A 22,180-nucleotide genomic window follows, 5' to 3' on the forward strand; every position below is an offset into this window, starting at 1 on the left:
GTTCCGACAATTAAGTGCTGTGCCAGCAAATAAATGTGGTGCTGAGCACTGGAAACCACTGAATCACAAAATGAAAAAAGCATAGCAGACCCACTTCTTTTGAAGAGATCCTGGGTTCTCTTAGTCTTTTATTCCTCCAAAAGGTCACCTAACCTGACCCTTTAATTAGGTTTTCAGTGTCAGAGTATCCGAGGGGAGAAGCAGTACCACTTCTCAGCACTTCACCAGGCTGACAGAGATTCTTCTAAGCAAGCAGTCTTCTTAATGTCTTTTCATTTCCAAGTAGCACTCTAATTTATAGTAGGAGGTGCTGGGTTTTATACAATTGACTAGCTAAATTAAGTAATCAAGGAATAGGAAATTCTCACATTGTCTTGTCTTTTTCTTCACAAGTATGTACTCCCCCTCTCCTATAATTGAATATATAATCTTGTCTCTGGATCTCTTTCCCTGTCTCTTAGCATAGGGCCTCAATTTTCCAATCCTTCTGCGAACAAAGATAAATATACCCTTCTAGGCACTCTACCTTCTCCCCACCTGCCTTCCAGATCCTGTGAAGTAAGTCTCCTGGTAGTCTATGAGACCTCAGAGTTCAAAGAAGGCCATCTATTGTGATTTGTTTTCAACTCCTAGCTGTCAATAAATGGAGAATACTACTTGGTGGTAGCTGCCAATAGAAAAGGGTCAAACTTTCAACATCAGGAGGTTGCCAAGAGGGAAGGCAGTAACAATCTGTGATTTTCTTGAGTAGTCTGCGACCAGCCATGGAGATGATGTGAAAGAAAGTAATTATTGATGACCTGTACGGAGCCAAGCTAGCACAGGAGATTACAGCCACCAAGCTTCAACTGATTTAAGGTGGAAGAGAAATCTCAAAACCTTTTAAGGATCAATTATGGTTATTATAGCGGTATCAGTGACATACACAGTTAGTCGTCTACAACCCAGGTGGCCTGTAGCGTTCAGAGAAGCAATTGAATCCTACATATCACAGCTTTCCGAATAGGTGACATTCATACACATGCTATTACATCGCATACCGTTGCAACGCAAACTTTTACTCCGACTTTCTGTTGGGGGGGGGGCTGGAAGTTGGAATAGATTAATTTTCTATTCCAACTCCAGTGTGTGCAACAGTAGGGAAGGTGTTGGAGTTAAATCCAACACCTTCTACCCAGTGCTGCACACCTTTTGCGTTGCAACGACATGCAATGTAAAGGCATGCGTTGTAATAGTTTTGTTGTAAAGGCTGTCTCCCCAGCTTTCTACCTACAACCCTGGGGCCGGCAGCATTGCTTTGGCAATTTAAGAGTTACACTAGAAATAAGCAAACAAACAACCCCCTCTCTTCTTTCTCCTTCTGTAGAAGTAGTTAGGTGGTCAGTGATATTGGCATCTCAACACAGCATATTCCTAGGTATATATAGTGGTTCATAACATCAGATTAGGGCCTATCTATCTGTAGGGGCAGTGTCAGGGCTCAAGCCTAGCAGCCTCGGGTAGGCAGAGCATGTCAGTTCATGGCATTCAGAGGAGAGAATATGAATGAAAGGTGCCCAAAAGTTGGGGTAGGAGTTGTGTTTTGGGTCAATCAATAAGGTCAATTTCTCCATACCTAGGGTAAACCCCAGCTTGTGTAGCCAAGATGTATAATTGGGAGTCCTGTCAGTACCCCATAGGGAAAGTATCACCTGATGGTCTGCCCCCAGGGCCAATGCCATTTGCCTCCCTCTAATAGAGCACAGCGGGTAGGTCAGAGGATTAGGAATCCTAAGTAAGGTGTAGGCTGGGAACCTCTGGAAGAGGTGTCGAAGACGTGGTCAACGTCATTCAAAATTTGACCCCAATAAAAGTTGATTTTGGGCATGCCATAAGAGGTGGAGTAATTTTCCAGTGTCCCTGCACCCCGCCAACATTCCTTCAAATGCCCAGTATTCCATGCCTGAAGCCTCGTTGGAGTCAGATACCAATATGACTCTACTTTGTATACAGTTCTGGTGTTTGCCATATTATGTTCTGTGTGTTGTGTTCTGTGGTAGATATCTTCCCACTCTCTGGAAGAGAGTTCTACTTAGCATGTCCTCCTACCATAACTGCCCTTTAGATTTAGTCAGTGTTGTCTGTTTACCCAGTAGGGCATAAGGTTCTGTAATAAGGCATTTATCATCAGTCTTAGGGGGGTACCCATTTCTCAACGGGAGTCAGAGGCCTTCCAGCATGCAGCCTAATTTAGGGTTGCATCACCCAGTGTCATATCTAGAGGTACTGTGTGTGGTTTAATTCTTCCAGGGAATAATCAGATTTCCACTGTTTTAATGGGATGATCCCTTGGGTATCAAAGAAGTATCCTATGTGTTTACAGCCACCATCCCGCCAATGCCGAAACCCTTCATGCTGCATCCATTGTGGGATGTCTGGGTTAGCTAAAATTTGTGTCATGGGGGGGAAAGATTGTCAAGTCTGCTCTAATTGCTATAGAGTCCCATACTTTGAATGTGGAGATACTCACCAGTGTGGAGTAGAAGCCCCAAGCTCAATGCTTTCGGGAAAGCCAGACTTCCTTTCACATGTTTTAGCCTGCTACGGCTTGGTCAATAAAGGGCAGTGCTTTTCAGAAAGCGGTCGATACCATTCTACCAAGAATCTGAGTTGGGAGGCTTGGTAGTAGCATGGGTACTGCCATCCCACCCTCTTGCGTCAGTCAGTAAAATAGATGTTTAGGAAGGTGGGGTTTCTTACTATCCCATATAAATGTGTTAGTTTCCAATTGGAGTGAATGGAAAGTGTGGTGTGACAGGATAAACGGGAGGGCCTGAAATAAGTAATAAGTGAGGCTGGCATAATTGGTAGCTACGGTCTTAGTCTGGGCCAGTTTTATACTGAGGTATGGTATGGACTCAGCTGCCCATTCAAAAGGGAACATGGAGCGTAGATGAGCCTCGTGAGGCGGAGTAACCGAGGGATTCAAGATCTAGGACTTCTGCATTTTTACTTTAAATCCTGCGACTTCCCCAAAAGCCTGGAGCTCCATTACAAATGCAGGGAGCAAGGACATCAGGTCAGTGATGGGCAAAATTACATCATCAGCATAAAGGCTATTAAGGTGGTGGTTTCCGCCAAAGGGAATCCCAGAAACAGATGGGTAGTCATTCAGCTTTTAAGCTAGGGGCTCCATATATAAGGCAAAAAGAAGAAGGGAAAGGGGACACCCTTGTTGTATACCCCGCTGGGTAGAGAAGGACAGGGATATTGCCCCATTGACTCTCACTGAAGCCCAATGGGGTGCCATAGATGCAGCGGACCCATCTGCAAATTTTATAACTAAGGCCAAATCATCATAGCGTTTCAGACAGTTAGGGCCAGTGGACACAATCAAATGCCTTTTTGGCATCAATGGAGAGAAGTAAGACTTCTCTCCATGATCTTAGGGTCTGTTCTGCTTGGGTTTTCGGATCAGATAGAACCCGCTCATCAGAGCCTCACTAACCCAGCCAGAACGTTACCCCCTCCCTAGGGCCTATTTACAATAGGTAACCACATATATCTACCACCTAAGGACAGGGAATTCCTACTCATACATACCAAGACCTCTTATAGTCGGCGGCCTCGCGATCCCATACGGATCCAGACCTCTCTGCCCATACGACAGTATCACAAGTGGCGGCCTCGCGATCCCATACGAATCCAGACCTCTCTACCCAGACGGCAGTCTCAGCACAATCGGCGGCCTCGCGATCCCATACGAATCCAGACCTCTCTGCCCATACGACAGTATCACAAGTGGCGGCCTCGCGATCCCATACGAATCCAGACCTCTCTACCCAGACGGCAGTCTCAGCACAATCGGCGGCCTCGCGATCCCATACGAATCCAGACCTCTCTGCCCATACGACAGTATCACAAGTGGCTGCCTCGCGATCCCATACGAATCCAGACCTCTCTACCCAGACGGCAGTCTCAGCACAATCGGCGGCCTCGCGATCCCATACGAATCCAGACCTCTCTGCCCATACGACAGTATCACAAGTGGCGGCCTCGCGATCCCATACGAATCCAGACCTCTCTACCCAGACGGCAGTTCATACGACAGTTCATCCTATGATCACCATAACATACAAAAAGGGAATCAGTCTCACTATTCATCAGATCACACAAGGACTGCCAGTTCGAGCATAGCCTGTTCTCCGGTTCGAGGGGCTCCTCTCTCCCTTATTCAGTTACCACTTACCTGATCAGGGTTAACATCTGTTCATGTAGCCGCAGCTGACTAGAAGAATAGGCTACCCTCTCATACAAGAACACGCAGCACATGTTGGTTCACTACAAACTGGGTACTTTATTACTCATTACATACGCAATCACATAACATTACAATATAACACATAACCTGCAAAGAAAAGTGAAAGATTAAGTTGTGCACTCTAATAAGAAAGGGTCGACATCACCTTAGTAGTGTGTAGCCTGCACTCAGTGGTCATCTAGGTTCCCTTCTCGTCTGTGCCTCGGCTCGCCTGGAAGTCACACCTCCGCAGTCACGGATACACGTCTGCACCACTATGCGCTGTTCCCTTCACCCTTCTCCGAGTCACTGGGACCTCTTCCTTATCGGCTACTCTCTCCTCTCCGGCTATTCTGCTAGGAGAGTATCTGTCTCTCGGTTTTTCTCCGCCTCCAAGATGGCGTCTGTCTTCCCTGGAATAAGTAGTAGCTTTACTGCTAACGGCTAGATGCCGCCTACGGACTGAACATGTAACTGCCTCAGACTTTCACTAATATAGAGGTGCGTTTCCTCATGGAAAATTCCGGCCCGTAACCTGCCGCCCACCAAATTCTTGTACCTCCCCGTACCAAGGACACGTTCCCAGCCGGCCGGCCTGATGTAGTGTCTTCGGCATGAAGAAAAATACAATCCTTCGATAAGGGCCGGCCTGAACCGGTTCTCTCCAAGCGAATAACACCTCATAACTAAAACATTACATTTGACCTAGAAGCATCCCAAGCTGCCGGAGCAGAAAGAAAGATGGAGTCTCTCCCGTTTGAGGCCTACCAGGCCTGAATTCAGCACGGCTCCATGAAATACCCTCACTACAGGACAGGTTATCCCTAATACTAACGAATCTATCCCCTAGGCTATTTGTGCAAGCCCTGATCTATGGGGAATAGCACAGGATCATGTCGAAGTGCCTAGTAAATAGGCTCCATTCACTACTCTAACCCTTAGACTTGAATGGTAAGAGACTGAAGTCACATTCAATCACCTTTCCTCACAAGAAGGCCGGGAAAATCGAGCAGAACATTTCACCCTTGACTTCAGTCTATTATACATTCATTAAACAGAACTAATATCTGTGGAAGAATAATATGAAACAAAACTAACTGATCTATGTCTAGTACCAGGTGTGCAGAATTGAAGTAGTGAAGGAATACACTGAATAAAGCAACAGATAGAAATCAAAATGCCGATAGTAACCAGAATACCTCCTAATATCTGACGTAACATATGCAAATCAGGTAACCAATTAAAGAGCCAGTCAAACCAGCCCTGGTCAATGTGTTTTCTAACTTCTTCTGTCAAGTCATGTAGTTTATCAATGTGAGCTTGAATGGATTTTGTATGATCAGACAAGTTAAAACAACAAAGACCCTCAAAATCAGAACAATCGTGTCCATGTTTAAGCAAAAGATAATCAATGGCCGCTCGATTTTGCAAGATAGCTCTACGTTCACCCTGGGCGTCTAATAGCATGTCAGACAGGACTGTAGAAGTATGATTAATGGATTTTACCATCCAGCAGGCCATTTTCCCAATAGATTTGGCATTATAAACTGCCAAAGCAGGAACACCAACAATTGAAATAGCCAGGCTAAGGTATTCAGACTTGGAATATAAATGCAAAGATGAGTCACAATCCTCCTGTAACCTCACTGTATCTCGAATCACACGAGAGTTGGCATTCGGATGTGACGAAAACATTAACAAGCTCAGACTAGTAATGGCACAAGGGCCTCCAGAAATATTTGCGGGGATATATGGCCAGGAAGTATTACCACATGAGAAAAGCCATCCGGCAGGTAGTAACATCGTGCGATAATGACTGGGGGTAACTACCAAACTCTTGCAAGTCATGTTATTCTGAACAGAAGTACATGTTTTCGGTGTCCTTTGAAGGCACAAAGTTCGTTCATGAGCGGTGAATGAAGTGGCACCTTTCAATCTTAAACGCATACATTCAGAAATCGCACTAGGATCACAAGTAAGGAAAAAACACAAATCACCCTGTGTGATATTATAGGTAACTATTTGGGACTGGATGGGGGGTATCGGGTCTGACAGTACAGTACACAAGGGGCAATACTCATAGGTAGCAAAATCGCCCAGAAGAACATTGGGGCGAGCATTCGATATATTGAAAATATGAGTCAAAGTCTCCAATGAAGCAGGGACAGCAACTAAACAAGTCGCTAGAATGTCAGTCACCGATCTCATCGGTGTCAAGCAGAAATGAGGGGCTTTAGTCACTCGTTTGGCTAACGTAGTCCAAAAGTTCGACGACGAATCCCACGCAGCGAAGGAACGCGACACTCGGGTTCTCAACTCAGCCCGGGTTGATGGGATCCCTCCTCTCTCGTCGTACCAGCCCAAAAGGAGTCCAACGCCGACACATCCTGCAGCAACAGTCCAAAGAATGATCTGAAAGAGAATCAAATACAGGCATTATTCATTCTCGTAAGTAACATTTGTCAGCCGGGACTGCTTCCCAGCTATCTTTCCCTGGTCTCATAACTAAAATGGTGTTGTCTTGACCGGTTGCAATGACCTCTGCTTGTTCAGGGGGATTCTTAGGCGACTGCACCCAAACCCTGGCCCCAGGATTATCTGTGGAGCCAAAACCTTTCTGGCCTCGTACAGTTAGCAACGTTGGGGCAGTGCCTTTTGTGATCTCACCACTGAAAACAGGCATTATTAGCAATTGAGCCACTCGGTCAGTTTGATGTATCAGTAAGTCAACCTCACTGCTATTCAGCAGGAGCAACTTAATCTCTCCCTGATAATCACTGTCAATGATTCCTCCAAGCACCTGAACGCCTTTTACAGCCAGCCCCGATCTAGGGGCGATTAATCCGAAATTCCCAGTTGGTATATGAACACCAACACCAGTTTCAATGATGACTCGATTCTTAATTTTTATAACGGTGTCATCCATGGCATGCAAGTCTAAACCTGCCGACCCTGGGGTCGCTCTACATGGAGCCAAAGCTCCGGGAGTAATTTCCCAGTACATCACAGTCTCTCTGATTTCATTGGGCTTAGCATCAACATTCGGAGGAAACAAACGCATAAGTGGGGATTCAGCATTTAGAAAAGGACGGTTATTCAAAATCAATAGCGCTTGAGGCAAAAAGTCTCGCCAATTCTTATACTTGTCATCTGTTAATTTACGTAACTGATCTTTCAGCAGGCCATTCAACCTCTCCACAAGACCCGAGGCCTGTGGATAATATGGTATATGAAACACCCATTCAATATTGTTTTCCACACAGAATTCCTGTACCAATCTTCCACGAAAATGGGATGCATTATCAGATTGAATTTGGAATGGCACACCATAATACATCATAATCAATTCCAATGTTTTAATAGTATTCAATTGGGTAGCTTGCTTACAGGGAAGGGCCACCAGCAGGCCACTGTATGTATCAACAATAGTGCAAACATATTGACAATTCCTACTCATAGGAAGTGGACCGATGTAATCAATCTGCCAAATTTGAGCGGGCAATTTCCCGCGATGTAAATGACCTTTAACAATTTGGGGCACTTTGCGCTGCCTGATATGCTGACAAATGGGACAATGTAGAATAACATTTTTGATTAAATCTAGGGGAATATAAATTCCTCGATCAGCAGCCCACCTGCTAGTGGCTTTCTCTCCAAAGTGTCCTGCTTTCTGGTGGGCCCATTTCGCCAATCCCGCAATATCAGAATCTTGCCTGTCCACCACTGCCTCAGCAATTTTAGATTTCTCATCTGCAATGTTATGAAAGAATTTGTCAAGAGAGTCTATCGGGGTATGAGCATCCACATGGAAGATTGTAACAGTACTCTGTGGGAGCATTTCCCAAATCTCCTGCCATAATTATTTTCCCCACAGTTCTTTTGAATGCAATTTCCAACTATGGGAATGCCAAGTCGGTAACCAAACTGCCAGTCCATTGGCAGTAGACCAAGAATCGGTGAAAATATGACATGTGCCAGGTAACTCTTGTTTCAGAACTTGATAAACAGCATAGAGTTCAGCAAATTGACTGCTCTTACCCTCACCAATTGTACTCAGCAATTTTTGTGTGATCGGATTATAGGACACCGCCTTCCAATGCCGTTTCGTCCCTATGAACCTTGCTGAACCATCCGTAAACCAGACATGGTTTCTGTCCTCCGCGGACAAATCATCAAAAGGTCTACCCCACTTAACAGGAGACTCCTGTACTAAAGGTACGGAACATTCACTCTCAGTCTCAGTCGATGGCGCCCGCGCCACCTGCTCATGCAAAGATGCAACTCCTTTTTGTCCCACACGTGCCCTGTCTTGTATATACCATTTCCATTTAATCACACTCGCCTCTTGAGCGTGTCCAATTCGGTGAGTTTTCGGCGAACTCATAACCCACTGCATGATAGGAATTTCAGGTCGCAAAACTATATCATGTCCCAAAGTCAATTGCTCGGTATCCACCAGAGCCCAATAACATGCAAGTAACTGTTTCTCAAAAGGTGTATAACGCTCACCAGCATCAGGTAACTTTTTGGTCCAGAAACCTAACGGTACTCTACTCTTGCCTTGTTTCTGCCACAAACTCCAATTCGCATAAAGGCCTTGTACAGACACATTCAAATCCACATCACCATCACATACAGGCCATAAATCCAGAGCATGCTGAATTGCTTCTTTTGCCAGACTGAACGCATCTTGCTGTGGTTTATCCCATTCAAATGCATTCTTTTTACGAGTGACATGGTACAAAGGGGCCAATATTTGACTCAAATGAGGAATATGCTGGCGCCAAAAACCAAACAAACCAATGAAGCTTTGGGCTTCTTTCCTATTCCTCGGAACTGCAAAATCAAGAATTTTCTGTTTAACCTGAGGGATCACTTCTCGGTGCCCCTCATGCCAATTAATACCCAAAAATTTCACAGCCTGGGACGGACCTTGTAATTTATCCGGGTTGATTTCCCAACCTTTCTCACGCAGGCACTCAATGACTCTGTCCAATTGGGTCTGAACTTCCTCGTGTGTTTCGCCTTGGATCAAAATATCATCAATATAGTGACATATCTGAATTTGCGGATGAACCGGTACCTCAGCCAAATGCTCTGCCACCAGCCGGTGACATATCGTAGGACTATGCACATAGCCCTGGGGAAGACTTCTAAACGTCATCTGACGCCCGTTCCACGTAAAACTGAATTGTTCCTGACACTCAGGGGCAATCGGAATCGAAAAGAAAGCATTAGCAATATCAATGGACGCATACCATGTACCTGGATGTTTTTGGATTCTTTCAATTAGGGTAATAACATCCGGTACTGCAACAGTCAAAGAGGGTGTGTGTCTATTCAATTCTCGATAATCAACAGTCATGCGCCAAGAATTATCACTCTTACGTACAGGCCAAACAGGATTATTCCAAGCAGAAGTAACTGGGGTTATAACTCCTGCATCCACCAACTCCTGAATAGTGGTACTAATCTCTTCATGACCACCTGGAATACGATACTGCTTCTGACAAACCACTTTTGTCGCCTGGGGAACTTTTATGGGGGGCATTCTTAAACGACCAACCCGTACAGGCCTGGACGATATATAATGTTTAGTTCCAAATTGGTAACATCCATCATCTAAGTGCAAAGTCATTCCTTTCAAAATATCAATTCCAATTATAAATTCTAAGAGTGGCACCACTAATACAGAGTATTCTTTTCTAGGAATTCTACCTATTCTCATTTCAAGTAAAGTTTGAACTGCGGGAGTTTCCTTTCCACCTAATCCGGTAATTGTAAAAGGCTGACCTTTAAACTTCTTTGATTTTCCATGAATAAGAGTGGCCTCCGCTCCTGTATCTACCAATGCTCGGGCCCTTTGGACATTACGATGTCTCCAATAAATATCAATATCTACATAGGGTCTATTATCTCTGTGAGCCCATCTGTGTACTGGAGCTTGACCTATTTCCTAGTCATTTTTACTGCGTTCTGTGTACCAGGATATATCAGGATAAAGACTCTCACGTTTCCCAGGTATCGATACCTCCTGTTCATATCCATCTCTATTACGAAATGGATTCCTGTCCTCTGCATTGTGCTGCGGGTTTCGATCGGCCAATCTGTGTCGATCCTCTCTCCTTCTCAACTCAGGGGATTGATCCCTATCATCTCTACGTCTGCTGTTAACATAATCATCTCTCCCCCTTTCTCTTTCCCCCTCTCTCTCCCTGTCTCTCTCACGACGGGGGGACAAATCACGTACATAACGTCGATCATCACGACGATCAGAGCGCCCACGGCGGTCGTCATCACCGCTACCGTCAGAAAAACCACGATCACACTCAGTCGTCCAAACACGCCGGGCACCCTCCTTTCGATCCAAGCCACGTTTGCGAAACATTTCCCACAAACGAGAAGTAGTCTCACCGTCAATGTCCTCCTTCCGCACACCATCGGCCATAAGACCAAAAAACATATCACGTCTAGTAAGTTTATTGTCACCAGGAGTACGAGTGTCAGGCCGGGACTGCCGTTCAGGTTTAAACCAGTCACCCAACTCACCGAGTTGGCGTACCGATTCCAGCACCATAGATAACATGTTACCAGTCTGATTAATCAATAAAGTCATCATGACCTGCTTATAAGCAACAGGGGAAGAACGAATAATACGATTCCGCACAGAAGATGTCAACAAACCATCAAGCAACCTGTCAGCAGTATTCAGAAAAATTGCCGTTTTCATCACCTCCTCTTTGAGACGTTGTGCAGCATCGCGCAAAGTATACCACGGTTTGTCATTCACAGGCCAGTCAGACTCAGTAGGATATTTTTGATTACAACCCTCAGTCGCCAATTGAAGCAAAGTAATTTGACCACCACCATTAAAGTTACGAAAATGGCCCTGTACAGTAGAATCCGAACTCAAGGAACAAAACTTCAAACAATCGCCAGCATCCAACATAATGCCAGCAGCGCCCAGTTCATAAAGGCGCACCATCCATGTCAGTAAGGTCTCACCAGCTCGCTGCCGAAATCGCTGCAAAATATCACTAATTTCTTGTTGAGTAAAATCCTCCAAAGAGTCTAAAGCAATACCATTCGGAGCACCGGGAGCCTGCTGCAACTTCCGCCGAAAAACTGGATGCACCGAGACCGCGGGACGAGCATCACAAGGAGCTCGATCAGTACACGTAGAGGAACAATCAGTGTAAGAAGCATCGACCCCACTCGAAGGACGAGCGCAATCACGGGGTGCACCATCAGAGGCGCAAGAAGCAGACTTACAATCACGGCCGGAGCGAGAGGACTCGCGCTTGGCAGACTCCTCACCCGAGGAACGAGAATCACTCGAGTTCCAGATATTACCATCCCATTCATCAGGATTCCAATCCAGTCCGGCTTTCGCCACGACCAGACGCACCTTTCGCGTCGAAACCCGACCACGCCGATTCTTGTATTTATAACGAGCAATTCGCACAGCCGCCCTCTCGGCAATAGTTTGGTACGTCTCAAGTTTGTCAGCAAGCAACTTATTTTGACACCGCAACAAAATATGAGCATTCTGAATCTCAACAAAGTTCGCTTCCACATCCTTATGCAATTTCTGTACCTTCAACAACCTCTCATGCAGAATCCTGTATGCAGACAGAACAATCCACCCTCTGCGCCCCAAAACGGGAAGCTCATCACCCTTAGATACCGGCGCCTTCTGTAAACAAGTAATCACACTAGCCGGCTCCGCCAGCTCCAAAAAAGAATTCCAATTCTCACTCAAACCAGTAGAATCAGCCCACTCACGGGCTAAAGCTTCATAAGGCGTTGAATCCCAGCCGGGAATATCAACGGGCAACTTAAAAGTAGATTTCGACTTTCTAGAAAACATCTCGGAGAAGAAAGAAAGAGAAGAAAAAAAAAAACTATACACACAATTATATACAAATAATATACAAATGAAACCACGCACGCGCCGAAAGCAAACACGATACAACCACAACGCACACAGGTTTCGTAAACGGTTCGTGACGCCAAATGTTCTGCTTGGGTTTTCGGATCAGATAGAACCCGCTCATCAGAGCCTCACTAACCCAGCCAGAACGTTACCCCCTCCCTAGGGCCTATTTACAATAGGTAACCACATATATCTACCACCTAAGGACAGGGAATTCCTACTCATACATACCAAGACCTCTTATAGTCGGCGGCCTCGCGATCCCATACGGATCCAGACCTCTCTGCCCATACGACAGTATCACAAGTGGCGGCCTCGCGATCCCATACGAATCCAGACCTCTCTACCCAGACGGCAGTCTCAGCACAATCGGCGGCCTCGCGATCCCATACGAATCCAGACCTCTCTGCCCATACGACAGTATCACAAGTGGCGGCCTCGCGATCCCATACGAATCCAGACCTCTCTACCCAGACGGCAGTCTCAGCACAATCGGCGGCCTCGCGATCCCATACGAATCCAGACCTCTCTGCCCATACGACAGTATCACAAGTGGCGGCCTCGCGATCCCATACGAATCCAGACCTCTCTACCCAGACGGCAGTCTCAGCACAATCGGCGGCCTCGCGATCCCATACGAATCCAGACCTCTCTGCCCATACGACAGTATCACAAGTGGCGGCCTCGCGATCCCATACGAATCCAGACCTCTCTACCCAGACGGCAGTTCATACGACAGTTCATCCTATGATCACCATAACATACAAAAAGGGAATCAGTCTCACTATTCATCAGATCACACAAGGACTGCCAGTTCGAGCATAGCCTGTTCTCCGGTTCGAGGGGCTCCTCTCTCCCTTATTCAGTTACCACTTACCTGATCAGGGTTAACATCTGTTCATGTAGCCGCAGCTGACTAGAAGAATAGGCTACCCTCTCATACAAGAACACGCAGCACATGTTGGTTCACTACAAACTGGGTACTTTATTACTCATTACATACGCAATCACATAACATTACAATATAACACATAACCTGCAAAGAAAAGTGAAAGATTAAGTTGTGCACTCTAATAAGAAAGGGTCGACATCACCTTAGTAGTGTGTAGCCTGCACTCAGTGGTCATCTAGGTTCCCTTCTCGTCTGTGCCTCGGCTCGCCTGGAAGTCACACCTCCGCAGTCACGGATACACGTCTGCACCACTATGCACTGTTCCCTTCACCCTTCTCCGAGTCACTGGGACCTCGTTCCTTATCGGCTACTCTCTCCTCTCCGGCTATTCTGCTAGGAGAGTATCTGTCTCTCGGTTTTTCTCCGCCTCCAAGATGGCGTCTGTCTTCCCTGGAATAAGTAGTAGCTTTACTGATAACGGCTAGATGCCGCCTACGGACTGAACATGTAACTGCCTCAGACTTTCACTAATATAGAGGTGCGTTTCCTCATGGAAAATTCCGGCCCGTAACCTGCCGCCCACCAAATTCTTGTACCTCTCCGTACCAAGGACACGTTCCCAGCCGGCCGGCCTGATGTAGTGTCTTCGGCATGAAGAAAAATACAATCCTTCGATAAGGGCCGGCCTGAACCGGTTCTCTCTAAGCGAATAACACCTCATAACTAAAACATTACATTTGACCTAGAAGCATCCCAAGCTGCCGGAGCAGAAAGAAAGATGGAGTCTCTCCCGTTTGAGGCCTACCAGGCCTGAATTCAGCACGGCTCCATGAAATACCCTCACTACAGGACAGGTTATCCCTAATACTAACGAATCTATCCCCTAGGCTATGTGTGCAAGCCCTGATCTATGGGGAAGAGCACAGGATCATGTCGAAGTGCCTAGTAAATAGGCTCCATTCACTACTCTAACCCTTAGACTTGAATGGTAAGAGACTGAAGTCACATTCAATCACCTTTCCTCACAAGAAGGCCGGGAAAATCGAGCAGAACAGGGTCTTATCTAAAAGATGCAGGAGGCGTTAGGCATTATCATCACACTGGTGGGTGGGAATGAAGCCTGCTTGGTCTGGCTCAATCAGGCCAGCCATTAGGGGTTTAAGCGATGGGCCAAAATGCTTGTTAACAATTCTGCACCTATGTTCAGGAAAGAGATAGGTCTATAAGACCTGCAGATTGTTGGGTCTCAACTGAGCTTCAGGATAACAGAGATAGCAGCTTCTAGCATGGAGTCTGTGAGGGAGGCCGTGTCACCAAAATAATTGTAAAGACGTCTGAGCAAAGGAGCTAAATTCAGGCAGAAAACTTAAAAAGATTTGTGGGGAAGAGCCTTCGGGCCCCAGGGACTTCATTGGTTTTAAACAGGCGATGTCTGTTCCCTCAATACTATGGTATCTCTGGCTTGGAAGACTGTATAATGATCCTTATATTCATCCAATTTTGGTGCTTTCTCAACATGGCAAGAAGATTTTTCTGTCTTTCCAGTTCTTGTGTCTATGCAGAATGGTCATTTTGCTTCTGTGGTTTTTTAAAGATTTTGTTAAATTGTTGCTTATGAGATTGCTTTGCTATTTGCCTTATTTTGTGCGATTCTAAAGAATGACCAGATCTTATAGAAAAAACACTGTGGTTAGAGCAATCATTTGGCCCTTTGTCCACTCTGTCTTCATGATTTACTAACGTTCTCTGGGTCTCACTTGAGGCCTCCCCTTGTTCAGCCCGTTGAATGGAGGGACTAGGGCCCACATGCATCAAAGTAAAAACCGGTCGCAAACGGGCAGATTCTCAGAATCTGCCCCTTTGCGACCAGTATTTTTACATTTGGGATGCATCATCCCAAATGCATAAATCGCAATTTAAGTAATCTCTAAATTGCAATTACTTAAATTGCCATTGCATTTAAGGAATCTCAAATTGAGATACCTTAAATGCAATGCATTAAAGTAAAAAAACTAGCGATTTCGCTAATAGGGGGAGCAAATTACCATGAAGTTGAACTTCATGGTAATTTGCAAAAACTTTGAAAAATGCACTAAAGTTCATTTTTCAAAGTTCCATTTTACACACACACATGCCCTTGGGGCATGTGTGTGTGCAAGATGTACTCATATGCAGATTTCAGGGGTGCAACAGGGTGTCCTTTTGACACCCTGGCACCCTTGAAATTGCATTCTCAATTTGCGATTCTCTAATTGAGAATCGCAAATTGAGAATGTCTCCCCATTCATTCCTATGGGCCTCTAGGCCCATAGAAATGAATGGGGAGGTATTCCTTAATTACGACTCGCAATTTGCTAGTCGCAATTAATGAATGTTTGGAAATTGCTATTTTTTAAGCGATTTCTACATGCATAGCCTTTTGCTATTCCTTATTAGCGAATCCTTATTTTTCGCTAATAAGGAACCGCAATTGGCATTGCTGATGCATGTGCCAGTAGGAATTTGGGGACCCAAATTTGTTGCAATTACAGAGGATATTCCTATGCTTGTTGTCTTTTTGCAGTTGTTTAGAACTGAGCTAATGACTCCCGGAACTTCTGCAAGCTTAGTATCGATCTTTGAGCAAGTCCTTATATCACGGGAGAAGGCATTACTCTTAAGTGATTCTCTCACTGCAAACTCCATTGAATGAGTGCGAGAGTCAGTAGTTGCTATGCTAGGTGACATTTCACAGAGGATTTTTGTCTGGTCATCCAATTTGCACTGCTTGGTTATTTGCCATGAGATCCAATGTTCTACACATAGTGTGCATAATGGCGAGAAGTGGTTGCTCTGGCTGCTGGTCCAGAAGAATATAATCTTGTTCATTAAAACCACTATGCTTTTGTAAGTCCGAGTCCATCGATGCTGATTTCATGGTGCTGTTTCGGCAGGATCTGCCAGAGCTAAGTGCACCATAGTATGTACCTACCAGGCCCAAACCTCTTCATAAAATTCAAATGAGAAGTCAGGCTCCCCACTAGTAACAGAGAAAACTAATTTGGACAAGCCAAGGACGGGGGTAGATAAATAATGCCTACCATTCTCGGTTGTTCCATTCTTTACAGATGGACTATTCAATATACTGAGCACTGGCTCCTGGCTTTTGGTTTCCTTAGTATTATATTCTTTATGGAAGGCTGCTACAGTCATGATCTGGTGCTTACACAGAACACAGTCACTCAAAGTTGAAGGAGAACCTGTCTGTGCAACCAAAGCCTTTGTATATTCACTTCTTCTGCTGTTACATTTCTGCACGGTTTCTAATTGTTTTAGGGGGGTAATTTCCAAACTAGCGCTCTTTATATGACAAACTTTGGAAGATGTTACAAGCTCCTCAATTGCCTTCACTAGTGACTGCTCATTGGTTGGTGCATTCATAAAATAATTTGTGATTGTGTTTTGCTGCACCCCAGTGGGCATTGATGGCATTGATGACTGCTCCCATGCCTATAAGAAGGTATTAGTCTGCTGCTAGATAGGTCAGAATCAACTGAAGCAGTCACAAAAGGGTGCGGCTGAGCAGGGTCAGTAGAAATGCATGTCTATTCATGAGGTGTATTTGTGCCGGCAGTAATTCTTCAATGCCATGGAATGAAAAGGATCTTTAAGTAGTAGAATCAGACATTTCCTTTGAGGCAGGTGTAACAGACCCATTTTACTTCTAATTTTTCTTGTATGGCATCTGCTGGTTAGAAGCAAAATCTTCAAGTGTGTCAGCAGTTATTTTATCCATGTTATCTTCTAGAGCACCATCAAGGATGCCCCTGGTAGATTTATTTAAGCTAAATGGATGCCTTGAAGATTGCAGCTGCTTGTTCTGCCTCTTGCTCCTTGTTACTCTAGACATTTTTTAAGGCTGTGTCCACAACTCACTATGAACTGTTTTGAGATTTAAAATTTGACATTTTGGCTGGTTTTATCAGGGCTGCCTTCACTGGTTGGGATCCTTTGGACACTTAGATCTTCTCACCAGGAGCACAAGCGGCCTCAGACGCTGGGCCCCGTCTTGTCTCACAATTGCGTCTTGTTTACAACTAGCTATTTGGTCGCTTCTTGGACAGAAACAGGTACAAGTACTGTTGCAAGGCAGAAGATGGCTTTTTAAATAAGTTTTTAGCCACCATACTTCTGCCCATAAGCCGCACCCAGGCCGCCAGCTGAGCAGCCTCAGCAGAACTCAACCTCCAGCCTCTTCCACCCCCTCACCATACAACTGTATGGCACCTGCTGCTCACCCAACTTGTCTCTCTGGACCCCACACACAATGCAGCAACACCCCACCCAACTCATCTCACCTCCACAACGTGAGAGGAGAGCTCTGCAGATGGGTCAATGGGTGGGGGGAGCATAGCGGAGCACCGGCAGCTAGAGTGAAGGAGGAGGAGGTGAAGACGCTGCAGTGATCATGGCACGTGCACCCAGGCCGCTTCCATGGGTTCTCCGGGACTGCCCGCGACTGCTGCTACCGCCATCCGCGAGATCCTCCAACCATTGTGGTGCTCGCGGCATGTGGCTGTTGCAGCCACAGGTTTCAGGCTTCAGTTTTTGGCCATGATACTGCATTATTGGGGCAGGCTGTCTTTCCTTCCCTTGTCCTGGTGTAACTTCGATCCTCACTCTCCGGGCACTCTCCACACACCAATGATGTCACTGGAAGGGAGTACTTGATGCAAATTCCTTATTTCAGAAGATATCAACTTTATCCACATGCTCTTTATTCTAAAAATGGTAGATTGATGTATACCCAAGTGGAACATTTAATTTACTTGCAATCCCCTAGCAAAGTGGTACTGCACGTGCCCGGGGCCTGAGAATTAAATGCTATTAGTGGCCCTGCAGCATCTATTGTGCCAGGCGCTCTTTAAACATGTCTCAGGCCTGCCATTGCAGTGTGTAGTTTTAAACTGCCACTTTGACCAGGCAAAATAAACCCTTTGCCAGGGCCAAACTTTCCTTTTACATACATATACATCACCCCAACGGTAGGCCTCGAGCAGCCCAGAGTGCAATGTAGTTAAATTGTTGGACAGTTACCTTTAAATGTTACTCGTCCTATTAGTGAAAAACTCCTAAATTTGTTTTTCACTACTGCAAGCACTACTTCTCCCATAGGATCACATTGGGTGAGCCTAATATATTTATTAAGTGATGACTTTCAATTGGGAGCAGGTAGACAGATCAAGTTTGATGTCTAAAGAATTGTAGTTAAAATCTTTTTTGATTGTAAAGCCGAATTTTAGTAACAATTCTAAAAGTGTCACTTTTAGAAAGTTGGCATTTTCTTATCCTAACTATTTGGTGCCTGCAGCCTGTCCCTGGGTCAAATGATGAGGTGCAGCTGGCAGCTGGTCTTTGTGTATTGCTCCCAGACAGTGAGACAAAGGGCTGTGTGTGGTTTGATGAAGAAGATGAGTGGTCACCTACTACACTTGCACATTACAAAGGCTCTGCCTGAGAAATATCACAAAGGGGTTGTCACTAGTCTTTTGTGTCCCCAGACAAGCTGGGGCCAGGGCAAGGAAGAAGAGGAAGCTTGAAACTTCAGGCGAGTGGAAGCCTCTAAAGACGTCTTCACTTCATAGTGTGCATCAGGTGTTAATATTGGACCTCCGACCCCAGCTCTTCAGGATGCACCTGGACCTGTGGAAGAACCAGAAGAAGGACTGCTGTGCTAGTTTGCTGCAAGAAGGACTGCCACTCTGCTGCCCTCCTGTCCAAGTGAGAAGGACTGGACCTGTATCTTGAACCCAGGACCACCAGAGTCAATCAATCAATCAAGGATTTATTGAGCGCACTACCCACCAGTGAAGGTCTCAAGGCGCTGGGGGGGATTCGGGCAGCTCCGGTCATCCAAAAAGCCAGGTCTTGAGGCTCTTCCTGAATGCTTGCAGTATGGGGCTTCGTCTGATGCTGAGGGGAAGTTTGTTCCATGTCTTTCCTGCGATGTAGTAGAAGGATCTGCTTACCGTTCTGGCTCTGTGGACGTGGGGAATTTCGGCCAAGGCTAGGTCAGCAGAGCGGAGGTTTCTCTTGGGGGCTTATAAGGAGATTCTTTCATTGAGGTATTGGCTTCTGGTGTTGTGGAGGGCTTTATAGGCATGTGTGAGCAACTTGAAGTTCACTCTTGGCAATCTTGTGGGTGCTGGGTGATGTGGTCTTGTTGTGGGATGCTGAGGATGAGTCTGGCTGCGCCGTTCTGAACGATCAGAAGTTTGTAGAGTAGACATTTGTTGATTCTGGGGTAGAGGGTGTTCCTCTAGTCCAGCCTCCTGGTGATGAGTGCATGAGTGACGGTCTTTCTGGATTCGGGGGGGATACATTTGTAGGTCTTGTGGAGCATGCGGAGGGTCTTGAGGCTTGTGAAGGATACAGCGTTGATCTGTCAGTTCATGGTGAGGGAGGAGTGAGTCGAGTATGATGCCGAGGTTGCAGGTGTGGTCCATGGGAGGATTGCCTAGGGCAGAGGGGCTACTAGTTGTCGTCCCACGCAGAGGGGGTGGATCTGAGGATGAGAACTTCCGTTTTCTCCGAGTTGAGCTTCAGGCAGCTTCTGCTCATCCAAGTTGCGATGTCCTTCATTCCTTCCTGGAAGTTGTGCCTGGTATTTTCTGGTTCCTTGGTGAGGGAGAGGATGAGGTGGGTGTCATCGGCGTAGGATACTACGCTGAGTCCGTGTTCTCTGACAATGGTTGCAAGGGGGGCATGTCGATGTTAAAGAGAGTGGGGCTGAGGGAAGATCCTTGGGCTCTATGAGCTAGTTGGCTGGCCTCCTGACCACAGCCTCAGTGAAAGAATGCTCAACTATCTTGAGCCCACCACCAGGATTTTTTCTGCTGTGAGTCCAACCCCCCCAAGTGGTGCCACCCCAGTCCTGGACCCTAAGAAGTGGGCATGAAGGTGCTCTGCCAGCTCAACTGTGGTGCTATCAGAACTGATGCGTCACATCCCAGAAACTCTGTATCAGAGCCACTGCATAGCGCATCGCCCTTCCAAACTCTGCCTCAAAATAGCTGTGCAACGTATCCCTGACGCAGGACTTTGCATTGTAGCCTGGAGCCTCCTCAAAACCGCTGGTCCGCAATGCATCTTTGATGCAAGTCTTTGCATCACAAGCCCCTCGTCAACGGCATCCTTGATGAGGACCTTGCATCACAGCCTCGAAGCTTCCCAGAACCACTGCTGCGTGACACATCTCTTCTCCGGGACCTTGCATCGCCAGGCTGAGCAACGCACCCTCGACGCTGGATCTTGCAATGCTCCCCAACCAGGATTTAACATACTCTTGTTCAGCTGGCCTAATTTGGTCTATGTAGATGGCTCAAACTCCTTCGCGATTGGCCTGGACTTGTGACTTTGCCCTGGTCTGGCGCTACCAACTAACCACAGTTGCTGCTTTGTGCTTTTTTGCACTACTTTTGCCTATATCTTTTAAATTGCATATCTCCAATTCTACTGATTCGATATTGGCCACTTTGATCTCAAATTATTTCTTGCAGTTTACTCTAATTTTTGGAAAATTAGTGTGGGATTTTTGAAATGCTGCATATGTATTTTACACATTGCCTCTAAGTTAAGCCTGAATGCCTTTGAGCTGAGCTACCATAGGGTTAAGCACAGACTAATTTGGGATTTGCTACTTACTGACTTCTCCATGACAAGGATTGTGGTTGCTGCTTGAGTAGGGTTTCACCCCCTTAACCAGTAACCCAATTTCTTACACCCCCTTTATTGTTCATTTTCCATCTAAACTCTTTTGAGTTGTATGGGGCTGCTACAGTACCTCCTGCACCCCTAGTTCCAGCGCCACTGTGCTCAGTTGTTAGAAACATTGACTATTCATACCCATAAAAAGTACACAAAAATATGAAGTGGCAAGCCCAAAAATGTGTATTTCCTGCATTACAAGCATTTTAATGTGAAAGTTAAATTACATGTTTAAATTAAATTAGACGGTATAGGTATTATTAGCAAGGAATGCAAAACACAATGAAAAGTGTGTGATAGTAATAATGGATGACTAAATCTAAGTTCTATTCATCTTGCTGCAAGCAGCTAAAAACTGGTTTGTCACATTCCTTTCCAATTCGAAATTGCATGAATATTCTATTTTATTCATTAATTTTTTACTGTTATTGCCTATTCATCCCATGGGAATTGTAATGTTATGAATAACTACTGCCATGAGCGTGACCTAATTCCATTTATTATTGGTTCACAAATTACTTCGGTGGCTCATTGTAAATGGAGCCACATGAAAGGATTTGGCCTGCAGACCAAGCAACGTCCCCAAAATTTAGAAAGGCAATACATGGCTAGACTGACAGTCCAGTTGCAATTAAAGATTAGACATTATCTAAATATTAGACTGGAGATTAGACTGGGTTTTCAAGTTGAATGACAGGGGTTCTGCCTCTTTAATGCAATTCTTTATATAGTACCAATCATGCATGTAGACAGTCCCAGAGCAACTAAACGTTTTTTAATTTGATTTCAGAGCTTGTAAATGAAATAAATCATATTTCAGATTTTAATGTTTCCTGTTTTTACATTTCAGAGAGGAAACATAGCTGTGATTGTGGGCCAAGTCATCGCACTTACTCCATACTTTGAATAATCATCCTGGCTTGTGCTGCAGACAAAAGCAACATCATCAAGAAGACACAGGGCTTTTTCAGAGAAGCCCAGCTTTTATTTATTTTGCTCCAAATAATAAAGTAGAAAATCCTCTACTTGGTCTTGCATATGCAATTTATCACTTAAACAAAATCTCTATTTCCTACTTACCAAAGATTTTTTAATAAAACCTTATAATTTCTTGGACATTGATAAATGAACCCATTCACTGCTGGAATGCGTGAACTCCCAGGTACCACAGCTGTTACGTAAAAAAAATGCCAATAGATAATTTAAATGCGTTTATCGTTTTCTTGTGATGCACCTAAAAACTAGAGACTCCACTCACATCACCCACAGGGAAAAAGTCAGATATTGGCTACTGTAGCTTGGACATTCTCTGTCCACATTCATAAGT

General features: G+C 45.4%; 1 protein-coding gene across 2 annotated transcripts in view; it reads left to right on the plus strand.

Annotated features, from left to right (window-relative positions):
• Positions 1 to 21,969, plus strand: part of LOC146866404 (serum albumin-like) — a 462,125-nt gene extending 440,156 nt beyond the window's left edge. For both annotated transcript variants that reach the window (XM_085636474.1, XM_085636475.1), the window contains one exon: positions 21,704 to 21,969. The gene's annotated coding sequence lies outside the window, so the exon portion shown is untranslated. The remainder of the gene's footprint in view (positions 1 to 21,703) is intronic.
• The last annotated feature ends 211 nt before the right edge of the window (positions 21,970 to 22,180 follow it).

This window comes from Triturus cristatus, chromosome 2_1 (genome assembly GCF_964204655.1).
Source record: "Triturus cristatus chromosome 2_1, aTriCri1.1, whole genome shotgun sequence".
NCBI classification, from domain to species: domain Eukaryota; kingdom Metazoa; phylum Chordata; class Amphibia; order Caudata; family Salamandridae; genus Triturus; species Triturus cristatus.